Here is a 12,430-nt window from a genome sequence, read left to right as displayed (position 1 = left end):
GGCAACCAGGGGGCACCGTCCGTTAAGCATCTGACTCTTGGTTTCAGCTCAGGTCATGATCTCAAGAGTCCTGGGATCGAGCCCTGAGTCTGGCTCTGCGCTCAGAGTGGAGTCTCTCTCTCTCTCTCTCCCTCTCCCTTTGCCCCTCCCCCCTGCTCATGCTTTCTCTCTCAAATAAATAAATACATCTTAAAAAAAAATTCGTGATATGAAGCTTGTGAAATTGACTGATATGATACAAAAACCCTTGGAAACCTCCGAGCACTCTTCCCATGGGTAGCTGGTATTACTAGCACCATCATAAATCAGAAGTAAGTGGAGTCATCAGTGGAGGTGGGCATAGGTGAGAACTGTGGCAAATGGTCTGGTTGGGATGGCTATAAACATCTTTCCCCCAAGTGGCTCCAAACTCCGCTACAATTTGCGGTAATTGGCTCTAACGGTAACTCACAGTGCGGTGTGCTAACCACGTAGCAGCGTCTGCTAAGTACTTCTCCTCTGTTCCCCTGCATGCTCCATGCCTATGAGGTCGGTGCCGCTACTATCCCGTGTTCCATACGAGGCAGATTGAGAGAATGGAACGAACTGGCCTGAGTTTGTTCCCATGGCCAGCCAGACATGGCCACGATTCAGGCATAAGCCGCTGGACTCCAGACCAGAGCTCGCGACAAGACACCAGCCCCTGGAGAGGGCACCCGAAAGAGGAAGAGCTACGCCTTGGGCTTCAGAATTTCCAATCTGGGGCTGCTCTGTCCTGAATCAGGCAACCAGGCAGACTCCCAGAGAGCCAGCCAGCATTGTTCCCTGTGCCAGCTGGAGGCCCCAGGGGGATGACCCAATCCCGCCACCTCTTGACAGATGGGAGCCCTGAGGCCCAGAGAGGGGCAGAGACGGGTGAGGTCACGCAGCAGCGCTGCGGGGTTCTCCTGTGCAGGCCCCTGCCTGGGCCAGACAGCTTTATTAACCTTGCCCCTCCTACCGCCTGGGATGGCGGCTCCATCCCATCTGCACAGTGCAGGCCTGGGAGGGATCCTCTGATTAAGGAGAACAGCTCAGTTCATAAATCACTCCTTTTACTCTCACTGCCCTCGGCCCCCCCGGGCATAATTTCTGGAGAGAGAGAAAGAAGGAGGCAAGTGGACATGAGCAATGGAGAAGCCTCATGGGAGGAAGCAAAATGCCGGTATGGGGTGGGTTAGAGAGCCCAAAAGACTCTTGCAAGAGCCCTGGCCAGGTGAGGCGCTGTGAGCTAGGGCAGAGCCTCAGTGTCCCCCTGGAGCCATCACACCTGCAGCAACCTAGCTTCCCCCCCAGTAGGGCTCTGCCCCGCCAAGCTGCGAGACCTGGGCCAGTCTGCCTCCTCAGCAATTGTCTCCTCACCTGCAAGATGGGGGTTTTCAGAGTTGCTGCAGCCCCGGGTTGGCGGGGGTGGGGTGGGGGGGTGGGGGGAGGGGGGATGATGGAGCTGAAAGCACTTTGGTGGCTGCACACCCAGTTCCTTCCTTCCTGCATGGCAGGACCCCGCTAGTGCCAGCCCTGGGCGTGGTCCCAGGCACAGACACCAGTGGCTTTCCTTCCGCAAGGGCTGACTCAAATCTAGTGCCTGGTCACAACCCCACGCTCAGAGAGGAATGTTAACAGCCATCCCAACCAAGCGTTTTGGGCCCCCCTAAGAAGCAACGGTGGGGCTGGAGAGGGCGTTCGGAGCTGGGGAGGCCAGGGTCCAGGGAGCACCGGGCCCTGATAAGGCACTGGGTCACGGATGTTTACCTAGAGCAATCCTACTCGATCCCACAAAAGGCGCTGCAAAATAGATGATGCCACCGTTATGCCCCTTCACAGCCTGAGAGACCAAGGCACCTCGGGGCTAGAAAGTTCCCGGAGCCAGAACCGATCCGAGATTTGCCAGACTCTGAGACCCATGTTTGTTTCCTTCATCAGGACACGCACGGGGCAGAGGCTTGTCAGGAGAAAAATGATTCTTGCCATCAGGTTCAAGGATAAGGGGGGTGGGGGGGGAGTTATTTGCTCGCTAGCTAGGCCCGCTGGGCCTCCTCCCAAGACAGACAGTCTCATAAACAAGCAATTGGCCCGAAATCCTGGCGTGCCTAGTGATGGCACAGACACGGGGACATGGACACAGCTGAGCGGGGGCTCAAATCTAATTAGGCTCCTGGGGGCGGCGCCATGAAGGTTAACCAGGCACAGCCTTCCAGGGATGCAGTGGGGTCCCAGAAGACAGCCAGCCTCCCCTGTTCCCCAGACTCACAGAATCCTGGATGTCGAGGGGACAGAGCCTCTGATCCACAGGGTCTGGGAAGGCCCCATGTCTAAGGTGTGAATTGAGTTAGGCCTGGGTGCTTGATCCCTGCTCAACCCTTTCCCCTATCCCAGAACCCCCATGGGGCTGTTTCCATCAGAGACTCTTCAAAGAAGGAAGTGCCTCAGTGAGGGTGACCTCCAACTGCCTCTTTTCTCAGTGGATGCTGAGGCCCAGAGAGGTCCAGGGTCTTGCCCAAAGTCACACAGCACAGCTGGAAGCAGGAGCTCCTGATTTTAAGTCCACCGCTCTTCCCCGACCCCAGGCAGCCTCCCAAGACTGACACCTGAATTCATTTGGCTCCTGAAAGGACACAGCGCATGCCACGTGAGTGAATCCCCCCATCACCCAGGAGATGGGCATTTCAGCTCCACCAGCAAAGAAACTGAGGCTCAGAGAAGTAATCTCAATGGTCCAAAGTCACACAGTAGGTTGGAAGAAGGGTTAGGACAGACAAAGCAGGATTCCTTGTCCTTCTGCCCTGGCTGTCTTCCGGAGGTGTGGCCCTAGGGACTTTGGGCCTGCTGAGGCCCATAGTAACCTTTGCCACAATGCACACTTTCCATTCCCTCCATGGATCTGGGCTGGACTGAAGCCACAGAAGGGGTCATGCCAGACACAGGACAATGGGTCCATCTTCCTGCCTTGGTGCTCCAACGGCCTGTTTGCAAAGGCCTCTGGGGACAAAGGTGTGCACCCTCCTGCAGAGACTTTCACTTGCCACAGTCAAGGGGCTAAAAACAAGGCAACCATTTTGAACCTGGGCGTGAGCAGAGAAGAGTGGTCATTCAGTGTGCCAGCCACAGGATTTGGCCTTAGGACACCAGAGCCCAAGGGCTGGGAGGAACAAGGGCAGGACAAGTACCAAAGCCAGCCCTCCTCCCAAAGTCCTGCGCTGTCCTTGGGCCTCCCTGAGCCCCGGGGAAAGGTTCCCTGACAGCCTGCCCTGGGATCTGGGGAAAGGGAGGCAGGAGGAGGAAATGAGAGGGCATTCCAAGCAAACAGCAAGGCTCCCAGGCCCCAGGGGACATCGTTGCGGGACGGTGACAGGGACACTTGGGTTCTGAGAGATGGTGTAGGTTCCAAGAAATGAGGAAGAAAGCCAGCCTTCCAAGGAGGGAGCAGCCAAGAGATTTTAATGATCTGGAATTAAATTCTGCCTTTGGAGAGAGCCTGCAGCTTGGTGGGGGCGGGGGGGGGGCGGGGAGGCCACATCTTTCCTGCTTCCCCCAGAGATCTGCGATGGAGATCTAGGAGAGTGGTCAGTGTCCCCTGGTCAGGCGCGGGTGCTCTGGGCCTCCCAGGCGCCCCGTCCCCCACCCCTACCCCACCAGCCCTCCGGTCGCTTTCAAGGAGCAGAGTCTACACAGAGACCAGGAGGAGGCCTACAGGCCCAGCATCCTAGCCAGGCTTGCTTCCTGAGGGGCACCCACAGGAAGAAGTGTTGGGGGAACAGCCTCTCCTCTCAGTTTTCTAGTGTATCCCGTGCTGTCTGGAGGGACGCTACTCCAGAAAGGAGGTCAACCCCATCCAGTGGCCAAGGACACAGGCATGCGGGGCAGGGATGCGGGGTTGGGGAGGGGACCTGTCTAAGGGCACACAGCACAGTCAGGGGCGGAAGACATCGTCCGGACCCCCCAGCTTGGATGGTCCCTGCCACACGTTGGGAACAGCCTTGCCACACGCTGGGAGTGGCCTCGAAACTCTGCCCGGGGAAAGCCCACAGGAAAGGTTGAATGTGGCTGTGGCTCCACGACAGGAAGGGGCAGGGAAGGGGGACACCAGACGTGCTGTCTGAACATACCACTGTTGCCGAGCCTCTCCCACAAGACAGAAGCCCTTGGGTGGCCAGAGCTGTGTCTCCCGCCTCCTCTGAGTCCCTGCAGGGGACACACAGGGTATTGGCTGGGGTATTACCGATCTAATAACTGCTCCTGCTTCCTACGTGCCAGGGATGGTGCTGAGCCTGTTCCCAACATCACCATCAATGGGCCAACTACTCCCAATTCATTGGGGAGTGCGGAGAAGGTGAGTGAGCTCAGAGAAGCTGAGTGAGCATCCCACAGTGGCCCAGCTGGCTTCAGACCCCCGAAGGCGCACTGCTAGGGGCTGAAGCACTGACTGGCTGATGGGCTCTTAGACTGCTCGGGGCAGAGCCAGTGGTGAAGAGAAGGAGCCGGTGGGCATGAGGGAGTCCTGGGTTCAAGTCCGGAAACCCTGTGTTGCCTCCCCTCTCTAACCCATTTGCCACAGCCAACTGCATCTCTAAGCCTCAGTGGGGAGCAGGAGCCCCTAACCCTCCCTCCATTCCCACATTTCATCCCCCTTCAGGGCCTGGAGCTCCAAGAGACCCCTTGAAAGACTTTGGTAATCCATCCCAAAATATGCAGGGCTGTTGCTGGGGCAACCTGGCTAGGCTACACAGACCGAATTTAAATATTTAATAGCTTCTGGGGTATGAAGGGGGCCTGGGAACAGGGCAGAAAAGGGCACAGGTCTGAAGAGGGGAGGAGGGGTGTGGGGGGAGGGGGGAGAGGGGGAAGGATCAGGGGAGCCCTGGCATCTCCTGCCAGATAGGACCCCCACCTCCCAGGAGGGGGAGGGTGCTGAGGGCTCCAGGCTCTGTGGCTGCCGCTAATGTCCCACAGGATAAAGCAGACTAGGACTGGGAACCAGGCAGTGGGTGAGACCCAGAATTCCACCAGCAGGGGAAGTAGGGTTAATGAGGGCAGGTGCAGGGGGGTTCTCTTGTAGGTGGACAAGAGAAACTGACTTTTTAAAAAATAGGGCCTACTGTCCAGTGGCCACCATGTGACATTCTTGCCTGCTCTCCTTTGAACTTCACTATCATTCTATGGGGCAGGCCTAGTATTGGTCCCAAGTCACAGCTGAGAAAAGTGGGATCAGAGACATGCAGTGACTGGCCCAAAGCCACACAGTTGCCAAGTGGCATACATGAACTCAAGGCAGTGGGCTCCAAAGCTGGTGCTTTTTCTGCTCCATCTATCGGGATTCAGGGCCAGAAACACTGCTTCCACTGGTAGCAGCAACGGCTAGCATATACGAAGTTCATTTTATGGGCCAGGCAGCACATTAAGGGCTTTGCATGCCCTAATTCACTTAACTCTTATGATGACACTGGGAGGTAGGCACTGTTAGACCCATTTCACAGATGTGGAAGCTGAGGCCTCCAGGGGAAGTAAGACAGCAGCATCACAGGTAAGCAGGGGAGGCAGGATTCAGGCCCGCCGCTCCCGGTCCACTCTGGAGCTGGTTCTTTTCATCCAGTTCTCTTACCCCACATTCAGAAATGTGTGTAAGAAAAACAATAAATGAATTAAAATCAAACTTAAAGTCCTTTTTTGTTTTGTTTTTTTTTTTTTTTTGCCCCGGAGCTTTGACCGCATCCTCCAAAGTTGGATAGGATGGCAAGAGGAAATTCTTCCAACGACTTAGCAATATGAGCCAGCTTGAGGCTTGCCTTCACTGACTTGCTCTCCACACAAGGCACATGTGCAGAAACCCACACGGACCACAACGCGACCCAGCCACGCAGACCTGCGCTCACAGACAGACACACGTGCTCGGACACATGTACAAATAAATACCCAGACAGATAGAGCTACGTATACACAGACCAGAAGGCACACGTGCACACACACACACACACACACACTCACAGACAGGTCGACTGGGTCCTTTCTGCCTGATTGAATGAACTACAGTATCACAAAAAAGACAACCAGAGTCATCTGGCCCACACCTCTGCCAACGTCAAGGATAGCTAAACAGGCAAACCGAGCTGAACTTAGTCTTAAAGATCTTCCATAAGGGGCATAAACCCGTGATTTTATTCTGATGTCTCCTCAAGGAGGGAAGTCCCTCCTGGCATCTAAGGAAATTCTGTCCGGCTTGACATCAATCACAAGCACAATGCTTTCCCTCAATACCCCGCTTTACCCCTCCCAAAGCCCTCCCAAACTTACGCCCTTCCTTCTTCCTCACAACTATCCAGCAAGGCAGGCAGGGTGGAGATGATTTTAATTTACAAGGAGCAGGGTTCAGAGGAGTTAAGGAGATGATTTTAATTTACAGAGAACTGGGCTCCCTGTAACTCCCTGAGCAGGGCTCAGAAGAGTTAAGGAGCTTGCCTGAGGTGACACAGCTCCTGTTCAAGGTGGGTGTGGATCCCAGGTGTGGTGCCTTCCCTTTGGCGGCCATTATTTCAATGACCTGGGTTGCTGTCAATGTCCTATCAATTTCGCTTTGCTCCTCTCTGCCCTGAGCTTCTTAGTATCTCAGCCTGTGTGTTCAGTGAGGGGACTTCTCTGGTCCTGGCTCATGTCCATCCTGCCTATGTGATGCCTGGTGCAGCATGGAGGGGAGGCCCCTCAAAGCTGGGTTATCCCAGGTGATCCTGAAGCTTCCCTATCCCGAGTTAACGGGTTTCCTGTACTGGGGCAGACTGGGTGAGGCTCCCCGCTCCTTCTCCCCCAACGGGGTGAGAATCCCTGAACTCCCCTGTATCCCCTCCCCCCCAAGGCCCAGGAACTGTCCCTGGAGCAGAAATCAAGCCTGCTCCCTCCCCCTCCTAGCCTCCTGTCCAGGGCAGTCCTTGCCGCAGTTACATTTGCTAGGCAATAAATATTAGAGGCACTGGGTCTTCCCAGGGCAACTGCATTGAGTCTAGTCACCTGGCCCGAATTAGGGCGGCCACAACCCCTTCCCATAAGGAGAATGACTATAGGTATGTGCAGCTCAAGTTTTGGAGGGCAAACACCCAAAAAACCGAGAGAGACCGTGTCAAAGCTCCTGTCTGGCTGAGAAGAGCCTGTGAGGAAATGAATCAAAGAAAAACCTGGGGCGGGGCCTGAGCAGAGGGACAGGCTGGAGTCAGAGAGCCCTGTTTTCTTTCCTCCCCATAAAAAATTAACCCAGCTGCTCCTCGGAGGAGGGTCCTGAAGAAGGATGCAGGTCAGGGGTTGGGGAGGGAAAAGGCTGGGCTTGGGTGGAGACAGGGACCGGGGGTGTGGGGGGTGGGGGCTCAGACAACGGGGAATGAAGGCATCCTCCATCCTCCACAGAAGCCCGTCACCAACCCCACCAAACATCATTACTCTCAAGCCAGAAAAGATGCTGGCAACCTTGCCCGGAAGCTTTGGGGGTGAGCAAGCATTCGGTCTTATGGGGCGCCCCAAGAGGATTTCTGCTTCCTTCTGACAAAATCCTAATAATGAAAAATAAAACTTCATCAGGTCCTGGTTTCTCCATCTGTCCAATAGCATAGAAATCCCCACCTCGAGTTCTTCCCATGAGCTGGTGCTGGGCAGGATGGAAGACCTCGGGAAGGGGACAGAAGAGGATCTGCCAGGAACTCATCTGAGGCAGAGGTGGCAACTTTTTCCTTAAAGAGCCAGACAGTAAATATTTGAGGCTTTGCAGACATATTGCTTCTGTCACAATGATTCAACTCTGCTTTGTTGGAGAAAGTGGCCACAGATCACATGTAAAGGAATGGTCATGGCTGGGGGCCAACCCAAGTTTATTTATTAAAAAAAACAAGGCAGGATTTGGCTCACTGATTGCAGAGCCCTGGCCCTAAGGAATATTTGGGGACTGACCTTGGGTTAAAACAGCAGATTAGAAGTGAATGTGCCCCCCCCCCCCCGCAACTGCTCGGCAGGGGGCAGAGAATGGGAGGGAACAGGGCCCAGTGTTCCGAGAACTGGGTTCCAGCCCTGTGTCCAGGCTAGGCAGCTGCTGTCAATTCATAACACCTCTCTGAGCCTCAGTGGCTTCACTGGGCACACAAGGATAAAGATGGAAGCAGCTCCAGGTTATGGGGAGGGCCCAGGATATGGGGAGGACCTAAGCTCCCCCTAAGGTTATGGGGAGTGCCTAAGGGGGCCCGTGTGGGTGGAGAGCAGTGCCCTCAGCAATCAGCAAACCCTGGCCTAGAGGCTAAGTTAACCACAGCAAGCAGGGCTCTGGCTGTGCCTCTGGCAGCTAGTCAGGGGTGGCATGTGAGGGTCTGAGTGTCTGAGGGTCTGAACAGCCCTTGGGGGAGCTTTCCAGCTGAAGGGGCTGGAGGAGTTGGAACTGGTCACCCTCTGATGCACCTGGCCCTACTGTCTTGTCTGAATCCTGGAATGCATCCTTTGTCAAGCACTCTTTGGAGTGGGGCTCCCCTGCACCAGGACTGCCAGAGGACCAGGAAGGCTGACCCCATGGACTTGGCCCTGCTACTGCTGAGTCCATCACATGGAGATACCATGTCTGGCCAGCCCTGGTGGGCCTGCCTGCTGCAGGTCTTCTGCGGTTCTAACAAATGACAGATGACCCAGGCAGAGCCTATTCTAAGCCAAGGATGCGCCCTCTGATTCACCTCTTGTGCCTGGGAAGGCCTAACAGCAATGAGAAGTGGCAGAGAGGCTGGTCGATGGTGTGGCCAACTCTGAGCCAGTCATGGCCTTTGCATCCCCAGGGAAGGGAGGAAGGGGTTGATGATGGCGATGATAAGCTAGCATTGACAGAGTGCTTACTACATGCCAACCATACGTCTCAACACTTCATATCGATTAACTCATGTCATTTTTGCAACAGTCTCTGAAGCAGGCACAATTATTATGCCCATTTTACAGACAGGGAAACGGAGGCACAGAGAATTGGAGTAACTTGGCCAGAGTGGCACAGCTATTAGGCTGGCATTAGAACCCAGGCAGTTAGTTCCAGCATCTGGGTTTAGAGGGTGTCTAAGATGTCTCAGAGCTGGTGGGGTAAGCCATGGAATTCTCCAGAATTAAGAAACCCACTAGAAAAGAGGGAAAAGTGGGGGGCTCGGGACCTAGGCTTTGCTTTGCCACCAGTCAGCAGCATAATCTTGAGCAAGTTACTCATCCTCTGTGGGCTGCCCTAGGGAGGCAGTGGCCAAAGGCATTAGAGGGACAGGGGGACTCCTCTCTCCCACTCACTACCAGTGTGGCTGTGCCCTCCATGAGCCTCTGTGGACCTTGTAGTCTCGTGGTCACGGGAGCGCCGATGAGATCACTCTGCCTGAGACATGAGAAAGCTCTCGAGAAGCTAGAGCCCTACCATCATTCATCTGGAAGCCACACCTCCTGTTCGGCCAGGCCCGAGCCAAGTTCATGGCTCTCAGCGCCAAGGCTGAGCACACATCTAGGGATCATGGGCTCCACTTCTGGGTAGAAAGGATTCAAGGATCGCCCTTTTAGGAACGGAAATGGTGGTCTGAATACGTGACACACAGACCCCATCATTTATAAACATGCAAACACAGCCCAGTCCGCAGCCTACAGAGGAATCCAGGGGACAGGGTTTAGGAAGGCTGGCTGAAAGCAGCACTTGGGGAGCAGAGGAAGGTGGGACCCACCCCTTACGGACACAGGATCACAAGTGCATGAGCTTGGCAGTGAAGGCCCCATGCTCTCTGTGCACACTGGGGCTGCTCTGTGGCACACACAGCAGGTGTGCCAGCACCCCCCACCCCCCGTGTGTCCTCTGCACTGTGGGGGTGAAAGTCCTCAGAAGGGGCTTCAGGCTGAGCTCAAATCACCTGTTTTGCAGTTCCTGAGGTCAGGATAGAAGGTATGTCCTTGGTCCTGTTATCTGGGTTCAAGTTCCAACTTTATGGCCAGCCTCTGCCTGTCCATCTGAGTCCTCTCTCTGCCTCTGTCTGCTCTCTGTCCCCCTTCTAAAAGTGAGGGCGAGCGTGTATGCACTCGCATACACACACACACACACACACACACACACACACACACGCACGCACGCACTCTGACCGTTTCCTGGGGAGGCTACCTGCTTATGTCAGCTGCCACACTCCCCTAAAAGCATACCTCACCAGGCCTGGACACAAATCCCCTAACCCTTGCCCTGGAACTGTGACTCCCAGCAGGTGGCGGCCACAGTTAATTTAGAGGCTCCGCATGTCTGAGCCCTTCTACAAAGCTGGCTTGCTGGAGGTAACCTCAGGGCCTCTGGGGCCCCGCTGGGAGGAGGGGGTCTTAGGGTGCCTCCTTGCTGGGAAGAGGAAGAACCCGGCAGGTGTTTCATTTCCCCCCTGGCAGCCCCATAATTAAGAAAGGAAGCCTCAGCAAGTTCATGGGGCAGGAGCCACAGAGGGATGGGGCGGGGGCAGGGGTGGGGGTGGGGGCACAAGGAGCAGGCTTTACAAGGAGGCTGTGTGACAAGGAGGCTCCAGTGTGACCTTGAGCAAGTCACTTCTTGTCTGCGCCCCTCTAAGGAGACTTTAGAGCCACCAGGCCCTGACCACACGGGCAGAGCTAGGTCACGTCTAGGCGGACCCAAACAGCAGGATATACGGTAGCTATCTAGAGCACCGGGAAGATGATTCTGAGCTTCGCTTGAGGCCGTTATCCCATGGGATGCTCCATCCTTGGTGTAATTCTGAACAGCAAATGTTGGAGAAGAAAGTCCGTGGGAAACCGGTCTCCTGCAGAGGCATCATACGGGGCTTTCTAAGGCAGATGTTCCAGTCAGAGCTAACCCCAAAGAGAAGTCGGATCCCATTACCCGAGGGACAAGAGGTGTCAGGGGTGGGAATAAACCTTCTCCTCACTGTGTGCCCCCCGGGACAGGCCGTGCCTCCCGGGTCAGTTGGGGTGACACAATGCGCGTGCACTTAGAAGCAGGCCCAGCATGCAGCAGGGACCCCTGCCCCGGGAGGGCCCCCTCGCATGCTGGGCTCCACGCGCCTTCACCTGCACCTCAGCAGAACCTTCGGCAACATTCTGAGGTATGGATACCTTGGATGCATGAACTGGAAAGCCAGGCCTTTCCAGCCCTCTCTCTGCTACTTTGCAGTGACCTCACCCCATTTTAAAGTTGGGGTTCTCTCTGAAATATGGATTTAGGGATCCTTGGGGCAACCTTAGTGGTGATGCCCAGCTGCCCGGCTGTGCCCAGAGGGGACTGACCTTCCCAGGCAGCAGCAAGCCCAGGACTGCATGATCAGCCAGGGATGTGCAGCCCCAGAAAAGTAGGCAGCTTCTCCCTCTACCACTCTGTCTCCTTCCCAGCTTCTCCCCCTGGGCAAGGCTCAGCTGATGGGGCTGGGATGGAGCAGGAGGCTGTCCAGTCAGAGGAGGCGAGCCATCCCTCAGCAACAGTGGAGAGCCCGGCCCGGATCCTCCTTCTCCCTCACCCCACAACAGCCATACTGGTCTCTTGCACATGGCAGGCACATTCCTACCTCAGGGCCTTTGCACCTGCTGGTCCTTCTGCCTGGGACCCTCTTTTCCTCAGCTATTCCACATGGCATAATCCCTTGTTTTTTTCAGGTCTCTGATCATATCTTCAGGGAGACCATCCCTGACCATCCGCAGCCCCTCTCCCACCAGCCTGAAATGGTCCCTCTCCCGAGCCACTGTCTGTCCCTTTGTGGTTCCTGTTATTTATCTTCTTTCCCCTTCCTTCTAACGCGGGAGGGGAGTAACTCTGTCCTCCATGTTCATTGCTGAGTCCCAGCTTCTGGTATGGTGCCTGCTGCAGAGTGGGTGCCCAGTGGATGTTTGGGTAAGGCAGGAACGAAGGAAGGGAGGAAGGAATGAATCTCTGTGTGGGCCTCTTTCACAAATTTCCGATTTAACTCTTGTTTAAAAAACCACCAAAAGACGCAGGACCAGCTCTAATCTGTGGGACCCAGTAAAAATGAGGGACCTCTTAGGCAAAGGCTAAGAATTTCAAGATGGCAACAGGAGAGCATTAAGCCAAGTGTGGGGCCTCTCTAAGCATTGGATGCCCCCCAAACCCCCCAGCTCTGCAACTGCCCTGATTGCATACTCTGACTCCGGTCCTGGGGACTTATTACCACTGCTGTTGTGCAATTCAGAGAGAAGAGGATCAGAATGGTGTAGGCGCTGGGCTGATGTCACACAGCATTATGCTATGGCTTAGCCCTTACAAACTCTTAGTCCCCAGTTCCTGCAGTAGCTACCGAAGAAATCTCATTATCCCCACCCACCTAGAAACCCGGGGACCCAGCCCAGAGAAGAAAGCAAGAGAGCAAAACTGCCTGTGAATCTCCTATTTACCTCACAGATTCATGATGTATATGTGTATCAAATATCA

General features: G+C 55.2%; 1 protein-coding gene across 6 annotated transcripts in view; it reads right to left on the bottom strand.

The window, feature by feature from the left end:
• Positions 1-12,430, bottom strand: part of TSPAN18 (tetraspanin 18) — a 178,235-nt gene that overhangs the window by 28,941 nt on the left and 136,864 nt on the right. The window contains exon 1 of one of the 6 annotated variants that reach the window (XM_059140486.1): positions 4,125-4,143. The exons of the other annotated variants lie outside the window; for them this stretch is intronic. The gene's annotated coding sequence lies outside the window, so the exon portion shown is untranslated. Of the gene's footprint in view, positions 1-4,124; positions 4,144-12,430 lie in introns of those variants that run through there. 6 annotated transcript variants of the gene reach the window in all.

The sequence above is a fragment of the Mustela lutreola genome, chromosome 1 (genome assembly GCF_030435805.1).
Source record: "Mustela lutreola isolate mMusLut2 chromosome 1, mMusLut2.pri, whole genome shotgun sequence".
Taxonomy (NCBI): domain Eukaryota; kingdom Metazoa; phylum Chordata; class Mammalia; order Carnivora; family Mustelidae; genus Mustela; species Mustela lutreola.
The sequence above is the reverse complement of the archived record's forward strand: the minus strand, read 5'-3'. Positions and strand labels throughout refer to the sequence as shown.